This window comes from Hippocampus comes, unplaced genomic scaffold, assembly GCF_001891065.2.
Source record: "Hippocampus comes isolate QL1 unplaced genomic scaffold, H_comes_QL1_v1.1 scaffold319, whole genome shotgun sequence".
NCBI classification, from domain to species: Eukaryota; Metazoa; Chordata; class Actinopteri; order Syngnathiformes; family Syngnathidae; genus Hippocampus; species Hippocampus comes.
The window spans coordinates 384,496-394,000 of NW_017806090.1; the positions used below are offsets into that span (position 1 = coordinate 384,496).

Here is a 9,505-nt window from a genome sequence, read left to right on the forward strand (position 1 = left end):
ACAAAAACTGTATTTTAAACTCAGAGGTGGACGCCGAAGTAAATTTTGCCGGTCACTCATCCGTCACCAGTCCGTCATTTTTTCATGCCAAACCCGCCCGTCAGTCGTCAGTCCGTCTTTTATTTTACCCACTCTTCAGCCATGGCTAAATTACAATTCGTCACCGCTATTTTAGGACCGTCAGTAAAAAATTGTTTACAAGGGTAACCGTGTGACTCTTGTTATCAGTCACACTTACTGTTTCAAAGTTTTCGTCATTTGTCACTTGCCAGCAAGTCGGGAGTCCGTCAGTGATGGACTGACGGGCCTTCCGTCGGTACTGACGAAATGTTTAAACTTCCACTGGAGGGCATCAATTAATTTGGGTCATAAAAATTGGGCAGCTCTGAGTTTTGGGGTTTCGAATCTCAGGTGGGGCCTTTCCGTACAGTGTTTGTACGCTCTAACTTTGCCTGTGTGTGTTTTCCCCTGATACACCTGCTTCTTTCCAAATTTCAAAAACATTTTTTTGTCAGCGTTAGTTAAGATTTAACTGCTTATAAATGAGTGTTTGAAAGATTGTTTGTTGATATGTTCTCTCTGATTGGCTGTCGACCAGTTCAAGATGATTCCCGCTTGGTGTCAACTGAGATATGCCCCAGCACAAGGGCACTACATTCAGACAGAGGTGGCTCAACTGGAAGAGTAATTTTTTTCGCCATGGGAGTGCCTCTATCCCTCTAAATAGACGACATAAGCACAGTTCTTTTTTTTCCACCCCACCCTGACATGTCATCAGATTGTACAGAAGCTATTCTCAGCGCTACATGGTCTGCTTTTGCTCTTGTTTTGCTTCTGTCCAATACACTTTTACTGGTCTCTGAGACGGGAACCTTCTCACATGCAAGCTGGAGACACAATCAAACACATGGCCTTTTAAGGCCCTCACCATTCTATTCCCGTCTCACCGCATTCTTTCCCTTGGCATCATTGTAATGGTAATATGGAGGGAAGAAAAAAATTGACCATAATGGAGAAACGTGGCCACATAGCAAGTAACAAAAGCATGAATGGCGAACATAAATGTGGACGCACACAACATTGCAGAGCAATCGTCACAGTCAAATAGAACCTTAATCATCGGTATCTCGACATGATTTTTTTTTTTTCAATATACTGGAACGCTCATCATCATTAAAGAAGCCTTTACCGTAAGTATAAGATTTTGAGGCAAAATTGAAGCAACACATAAACGAGTTCGCTACTGGAAAATAAATGTGGATACTGCAGAAACACAACATTGTGGAGTGAACACTAATCATTGTTAAAGACTTGTTCTCCACATTGCTTAACATTTGAGACAGCTTTGGAGAAATGACTAAATCGCCAGAATACAAGCATGAGTGCACACAACACTGCGGCACAGCCCCATCAATTCGCCCATCCTAATCGTCATTAAAGATCCCGTCTCCACATAAACCTACTTTGATTATTATTTTTGACGCTTCACGTGGGAGTCGTTGACAGCAAAATTTACAACATACAAGAGTGCAACATATTAGAACTTATCTGAAAAACTGAAAGGACAGAGTACGCATGGGCTCAAGATTTTCCTGCTATAAAGTCTTGAATGTGTGTAAAATGGGAGGTGTCGATCGTAACTGCCACTGTTTGAGGACATAGAAATACCATCCATCCATTTTTATATGGCAGCTGTCCTTTTTGAGGTATCAGATCACCTGGCGCCTATCTAAGCCGACTTGGGGCACGAGTCTCGGAGCACCTTGGAAAGGTTGCCAGGCAGTCGCAATGCACAAACAGACAATCATTCACACTCATATTCACTCCTATGGACAAGTTAGTCTTCACTAAACCTATTGTGCATGTTTTTCGAATGTGGGAGTAACCCGCAGAACGCGCCAACTCCACACAGGAAGTTCATGGCAGAAATTGAAACGGTGTACTTCATGTTAATGCCAGTAACACGCATAAGCCCGCATGCTTGCTAAGTCTTTTCAGTGCTTCAAATGCAATCACCCTCATAAATCAAAGCAGAATCATACCTCCTGAGTCATGACCAGTGAAATATCCAAATGCATTTTAGCTGCTCCGCAAACAAAACATTCAAACAGACTCAGAAAGAAAAAATAAAGTGACGAGGCGGTCAAGACTTTCTAGTCGGACTGAGAGACTTCTGGGAACTGGATTGGGTGCGGGGAAGGAGATCACTGATGGGTACATGACACCGGAGAAGCGACTGCCAGCGAGCCATTGGGAGCTGCTTAATAATGAATGAGGCCTGCAGAGAGGCGGCGGTGCAAATGGCTATTAGGGGAGAGTCATCCGGACGAATTTGGACGCAGGCACACGGCCCGGCCGCCTAAATGCAGCAGTTGTAATCAGCCATAGCGAGTGGTCGCACATGTTGCTAACAGCCCTTGTCATCGCCCCGTGGCACTTTACACACAGCAGGCTGCAAACGTGTTGACACCCACACAGTTTTCTTGTAAAAAATGTCTTTAATGCAACGCCCACACCAGAAGTAGACCAAAAAAAAAAATCAACAGTCTGCTTCAGTTTGGTGTGTTTCCATTGTCAAAGTTGTGAAGGGCAGCAGAAAAATAAATCCGGAACCAATTTTTTTGCACCCTTTCTCGGGATACCAAGCGCGGTGGAACACACGGCACACCATTTACTAGGGGTGTGTCGTATTTTACCAAGTTCCCACACAGACTGTATTATGTCAGCGACAGGAAGTGAAACCTTGCATTATCAACAGACGGCTACACCATAAACAAACACAGTGTAGCGCAACCTCTGGCTAACAATTAAAATCAAAATTTGTGTTGAACGTAAAAGAACCAATCTGATAATGTTTAGATTTTATTTTTTATTTTATTGTATGAATGATTTGAGGATTAATTCATTGGCCTAGGCGGCCCGGACTGGGCGAGTGGTAGATTAGTGGTTAGCGCGTCGACCTAACAGTGCAGAGGTCGTGGGTTTGATCCCGGCCTTCCTGTGTGGAGTTTGCATGTTCTCCCCGGGCCTGCGTGGGTTTTCTCCGGGTACTCCGGTTTCCTCCCACATTCTCAAAAACATGCATGACAGGCTGAATGAACACTCAAAATGGTCCCTAGGTGTGAGTGTCAGCTCGGATTGTTGTTCGTCTCTGTGTGCCCTGTGATTGGTTGGCAACCGGTTCAGGTTGTCCCCCGCCTACTGCCTGAAGACAGCTGGGATCGGCTCCAGCATGTCCCGCGACCCTTGTGAGGATTAAGCGGATCGGAAAATGAATGAATGTTTATGGTTGTCATTGGCTGTTTTCTCAGTTTCATTTTAAGTCTGACTGAATCAGTTCTGGTTTACCCTCCAAAAATGCATTTTCTTTACTATTCTACCAAGTGTGAACCAAACCGTGACTTTCAAACTAAACTGCTTACGGAACTGCGATTTCGAGATGTACTGTTACACTGGTACAATTCACCCCTCCCCAACTTGATGGAAACAAGAGTTAAACGTGGCAACACACTAAAAGTAGGCTTGGTGTTTCTCCCTTGAAACATCTGTTGAGAAACCTCAACACTGAGGTTAGAGGGAGATATAAACATATCTGTGATGCATTTTGGGTTGAAAGACTGGACGCCTGTCAAAACCAAAAAGATTACCTCAGTTTTTGCTGAGCAACCAGCGATCTAAAAACGGCAGCGGCGCATTAGACACACCTCACACAGTTACCCTCCAGCTAAGCTTTTTTTTGCAGCAGTTTCACGCTGTTTTTACTGCCAGGATTCAGGCCTTCGCGACGACCCCAAAGTCAGAGCGTTCTTGTAAATATGAGATAAATGTAGCTTAAGAAAGCTATTTGTTGAAGATTGAGCCATCACCAATCTCTTTACCAGAACCAGAACTTTGTGGTTTCACTTGCAAAAACAGCAATTTAACACTTGAGACAGCCAACCAAAATACCTTCCAGCCCCCCCCTCATTTCTTTTTGGACAATAGAGGCTTTGTTGTGACTTTAACAGTGTCTCGTTAAACTGCTAGCCATGTTGAGTTTCAACCACGTGCTGTGATAGCAGTAGCTGAATTCAAACATCTAATGGGTATTGTCTCCCTTGTTGATCTCGATTGATTTTAGAAGTTTGGATCCAAGATGGTCACACCTTGTCATTGTCACCGAGTCACCAAGACACTGGCTGAGAATTTATGGTCCATGGTGACAATTTGAGGTCAAAAATGAGATTTTGTTCATGGTACTTACATCTCTGTAGCCGCTTTGCCAATCCAAGCCAAGGTATCGATCGTTTTAGATGCGTTGAGCAGAGATGCTTGTTGAGAGTTTTTGGTTCGTCATCTTTTGGTCAATCTTCAAACTTTCACGGTCAAAGGAAGATATCAATAGTTTTGGATGTTTTGACTGGTGACACTTTTTGTGAATTTCAGGTTAGAGATCACATTTCCTCGGGGTCTTATCAACTCTCTACTGGTCAGTTACAAGAAGACCAATCATCATCTTCTTCAAGGCAAAATTTGGACATGGTCCTTATCAACTTTCGAAAAGACTGTCATAATCCAACTGATCTCCAAACTTTCCAGAGCAGTTTCTTTTTGAGATGCTTGTTAAAAAGGTATGGTCAATGCTCTTAACACGAATAGTAAAAATTTTTAAGGACGATCTGTCCACACAGCGAATATAAAAGTAAGGTAAGATTCCTTTTCAATGCAGTCATTATCGTTCCCTGTGTCTTCGGTACTGATGCTCAAAGATTCTGCGGTCCAAACTGTGACTTAATGAGTTTTAAGAATGTGAAAGTTGCTTTTTTTGTCTGCACATATTTTTTTTCACCTTTGTTTCTGCGCTGGGAAAATACTGGCAGTTCCAGTGCACACAGTGAGAGGCTACTGCAATAAAATATGTCATGTAAAAACAATATTAATGCTGCTCCATGCTCGTCTTTAAAACCTTGCCAGGGGCTTTTGAGTCGTAAACTCTAGAGAAACCTGTCTGGAGCCTCCCAAGTTAAACGTGGAGCACGTGAAGCCTGCCTATAGAATAAGAGCACACATTTCACTTTTTCCCCTTTTCAAGCATTTTTTTTATGCTTTGAGTTCTTCTTTATGATCTTTATTGTTCTGAAGAAGCCACAATCATCCACCCAAACCTAAATGACTGCAGTGGATAGCTGCGTTTTACTGTAAAACCCCTTGGGAGTCTTCTAATTTCATGATTCGACTTTCCCAGATGGACTGTGGTTTGTTCTCTTTGGCAAAGATCATGGATGTGAGTGGACGTCAAGGCTTTGAGATATGCTTTAGGCAGTACGGGGGGGGGCTTGGTTTCCAACAGAGTTCTGTTCCTAAGGCGACGACGGAGTTCTGTTCCCAAGGCGGCAATGTAACCCAAATTTGTAATTCAGTCATAACGTAGTTTATTGCTCGCTAACTTCCTGTTTAGTAAACTTGAAACTACACTAAAAATCTGTATAACTAACACTTCTCTGAGATAAATCTGAAACACTTACGTACGGTGACAACTGAGTGTGGCCATGTATTCTTACACCAAACGCGCCGCATATCAAGAAACCATCACAATTCAATTTGTTTTGCAACCCATTTAGGCAGAAAACACATCAGGCAGAATTTTATAACCACGGTAAAGACCGAACGTGGTTTCCTGCACACCGTTGCGTCCTAAATTGCAGTCCATTTTTGGTCGTCAACATCTTTTATCTGCCATACTGAGCTTTTGTCTAAGATGGTCAAAATGGTACCAAAGTGTCCAACAGGCTTTTGTGGCACTGTCCATTATCCTCATCTTTCTGGCCTCTCAATCAAGCGGCCAATGACCTCTCTCGCATTTATGTCGAACAGATACCTCAAGCCAGATGGAGTGGCTCACAAATGGCATCGGCCACAGAGTTACATGTCAGGAGGACCCAGCGACTAGAAGTACCATTTCATACGTGTGAGTTATAGTCGGCTGAGCATCCGTCAAGACCCACGGCACACAGATTCAAGCATGTACTGTACGTGAAATCCGGGTGCATACGTGCCAATTGTTAAAATGCGACAGACCTCACATTTCACAACTGGGGGATGCACAAAAGTATGTATGTAGCCCGCTTTCATGATCATCAAGTGGCAAACACAGCTGCTTGAGATTAGTCGGCGGGGGTGAAATAGGTTGGCCGATTCCTTGGGTGGGACAGTTTAGGCGAGACGGTTAAAACAGGGACGTATGGGCAGGAGGATCCACTGGGCGAGATCTAAGCTCAGCAACATACACACACACACACACACACACACACACACACACAGGATTAGTCGGTGGGGGTGAAATAGGTTGGCCGATCCCTTGGGTGGGACAGTTTAGGCGAGACGGCTAAAACAGGGACGTATGGGCCGGAGGATCCACTGGGCGAGATCTAAGCTCAGCAACACACACACACACACACACACACACACACACACACACACACACACCACTTCAAGGAGCTTTCATTTGGGGCGTTTCCCGGCAGCATCTCCAGCAAATGCCAAATGGGAACCACATGGGGGTCAACAGGAGTAAATAATAAAAAGACTACGCAGATGTCCAATGTTGCAGATGCATGCTATTTTAAAAAAGTCACATGAGCACTTTGTTCTTAGCACATGTGAGAATGTAATCGTTTATGTCGACAAAATGCTCTGTCCTGACTCATTTGAGCTGCTCAAATGTATGTACAGTATTTTTTGAATCGCTTCAATTAATCCGTTATGTACAGCCATTGAAGTGGAAAAATAACCCGTTAAAGAGAAAAATGTAAAAACAAAACCTGACTCTTGAAATTATTATATTACAAAGACAATTACAACTGAATGATATTAGATGAAATAAAGTAATAAATATTACAATGTACCATTACAGTTGAACAGAATGGAATAAATAAGAAAACTAAATTAAATTTAAATAAGAGAAAATTAGATTACAATATATTAAATGTTGCCTAAAATATAAAAAGGATATCTTATCTTAAAATACAAACCAGATACAAATTTATGAAGTAAAAGGCACTTTTAAATCAAGGTAAACAATAATAAATATAATACTATAAATTGAAGTAAATAAAAGCAAATAAAATAGAATATTAAAATTGGAAAATACAATTGAATTTAGACCAATGTAATTTGATATTATTCAACCAAACTGCTGTATCTAAAATGAGATAACAGCAAATTAAATAATTTTCAAAAAATTGATATTAAATAAAATAGAATACTGTTAAGTATATTTATATTAAAATTAATCAAATTAACTATTTAAACTGAAATAGATCAATTAAAAACATAAAACTAAATCACAAATACAATTGCATAATATTCAATAAAAACAAAATAGTAACAATTAAATTCAATACTATTATCTTAAAATGTTATTTCAAAAAACAAGACATACCAGTCGTTTGTCACTAAAATTCAGTTTTGAGTTAATCAAAAAGTTAGTCTACCTTAAAATGGAGGTTTGTACCGTAATCAATTTGACATTTACTCATTATGATTCATCTCAGTCAAAAGGGAAAGTAGTCATGAAGCATCCTTTGGCTTCTCTCTCGCGACAAGCGCCAGCCCAGTAGATTTCAGTCCAATTAATATATGGACGGAAGAAAAAAAGTGGGGTTAAGATGTAGAGCTAAAGCCCCCCCCACCCCCTGAAAGAACCAGGTCACGATATGGGGAAGCTCAGAGCCGGCGTTCATATTCAAGCGGTCTGGTATTGATTTGCTCCATGGCCTTGGAGAGCCGCGCCGGCTGCCATATTGTACCCACCTACGCAAAAATTTATACCCGCACTCTCCTAATTGAGTCCACCACTGAGTCTGCCGCCGACGTCTCCCACGGTAAAGCGCCGCTTTGTGACGTACGCGCCAAGTGCACATACACCCAGATTTTGTGCTGGCGGATGAAATCATGTCATGACTCTACACTGTCTACATTTAGGCTTCATTTGGACTGCAGCAAAGTGTTTAATTCCAAATTAATGCCTAAATTACGGTGCACTTCCACTTGTCACACAGCACTTGAAATCATTCTGTTTTGGAGGGGTGGTTCGGTCTCAAACAAATGCTGAGCACAGCTTTCTTTACCATGACAACTGGATGCGCAGCGAGGGCGTTGCGACAAAGCAAGGCCTACTTAGTGTTGCCAACTTGATGACTTTGTTGCTGGACTTTGCAACTTTTCCAACCCCTCTAGCAACTAGTTTAAAAAAAAACTAGCCACAAATGTAGCGTCTTTTTGTGATTTTATCGGAGACACATGATAATCACTCCTTCACATCCGGGCTGCAGATGAATAGCGCTTGCCAGAAACCCCAGCTGCTAATTTAACTGTGCAATATCTCCAGCTAATTTAAAAAACTGCGTCACCACAATTTGGCAAAATTCACAAGGGCTCACACACACGTTTTCAGAAATTGGCAGATAAGTTTACTTTTTTCTTTGTTTCACACGAGAGGTGGAAAATGATCCAATTCCACTTAATCGGGCCTAAGATTATATAAGATGTCTATTTTCTTTCACACATTTCGTACTTTGATGAGTAAAATGACACAAGATCGTGATTATTCCAGAATCCATACTTTTTTTTCTGACATTTTTGCTCGGTTGTGCCATTAGATTTTTCAAATGTAAATTATGTACCTTGGTTCAATAAAGTTTGGGAAACATTGCATAATGCAATTTACAGGCGATGTTTTAAGTACAAAAATAAGTAACATGCTTGGTCATACAAGTCATTGGTAAAAAGTAAAAACAACAGTTTTAACATAAATGAGACGTTACCTTTGAGTTGAGTGTAAAATTGGATCAAAATTTCTTTTAAAAATGTTCAAAACATCTGAAATTTCCTCAAAAGTTCCAGACAGGCATGACACACATGAGCTAACATCCGTATTATGTTTACAATCTGCAGAAGTCACCGCTCCAGACATACTTGAATGAACTTTTCATTGAACTCACCCCCGCTCTGTGGTCTAAAAAGGTTAAGTGTTCCCGCCGGGATTCATAGCAACACCACTTAGTTCTTCTTCTGTCTCCTTCAGTTTTTTCCGTCCCGCAGCCGCGTTATGTAGCCCTGCCGGAGTAAAGCACTGCACAGACTGGCCTGGCTGGAGAAAGCCAACATCCTACTGACAGTCAAGCGGCGGAGCATAGTTTGTGCCGGGCCACGGTCCAAACAGACATGAAGCTATTCTATTTCCGTCTACTGCCATGTGAGCACGGCCACTGCTGCAGATTGAAGGGGGCGGGAGAAAGTCTCAGTATAATTGCATACTGAGATGTAATTGCATGACAAGGTAAAGAACTTTTTTTTTTCTTTAAAGCAAAACTCTGGAGAAAGAAGGAAAAAAAACAAATAAATGAGGAGCTGGCTTCCAGATGTGTGGGCAAAGGGGAGGAGAAGTATGCAAGGGAGGGGCTGCAAAAGATGGAGAGAAAGTGCTGCAGCAGCAGAATGAAAGCCCATTTCGGACCAAGCGAAA

At 41.8% G+C, this 9,505-nt stretch overlaps 1 protein-coding gene across 1 annotated transcript in view; it reads right to left on the bottom strand.

Annotated features, from left to right (window-relative positions):
• insc (INSC spindle orientation adaptor protein) overlaps positions 1 to 9,505 on the bottom strand; it is a 30,252-nt gene extending 20,747 nt beyond the window's left edge. The window contains exon 1 of the mRNA XM_019894723.1: positions 8,982 to 9,505. The gene's annotated coding sequence lies outside the window, so the exon portion shown is untranslated. The remainder of the gene's footprint in view (positions 1 to 8,981) is intronic.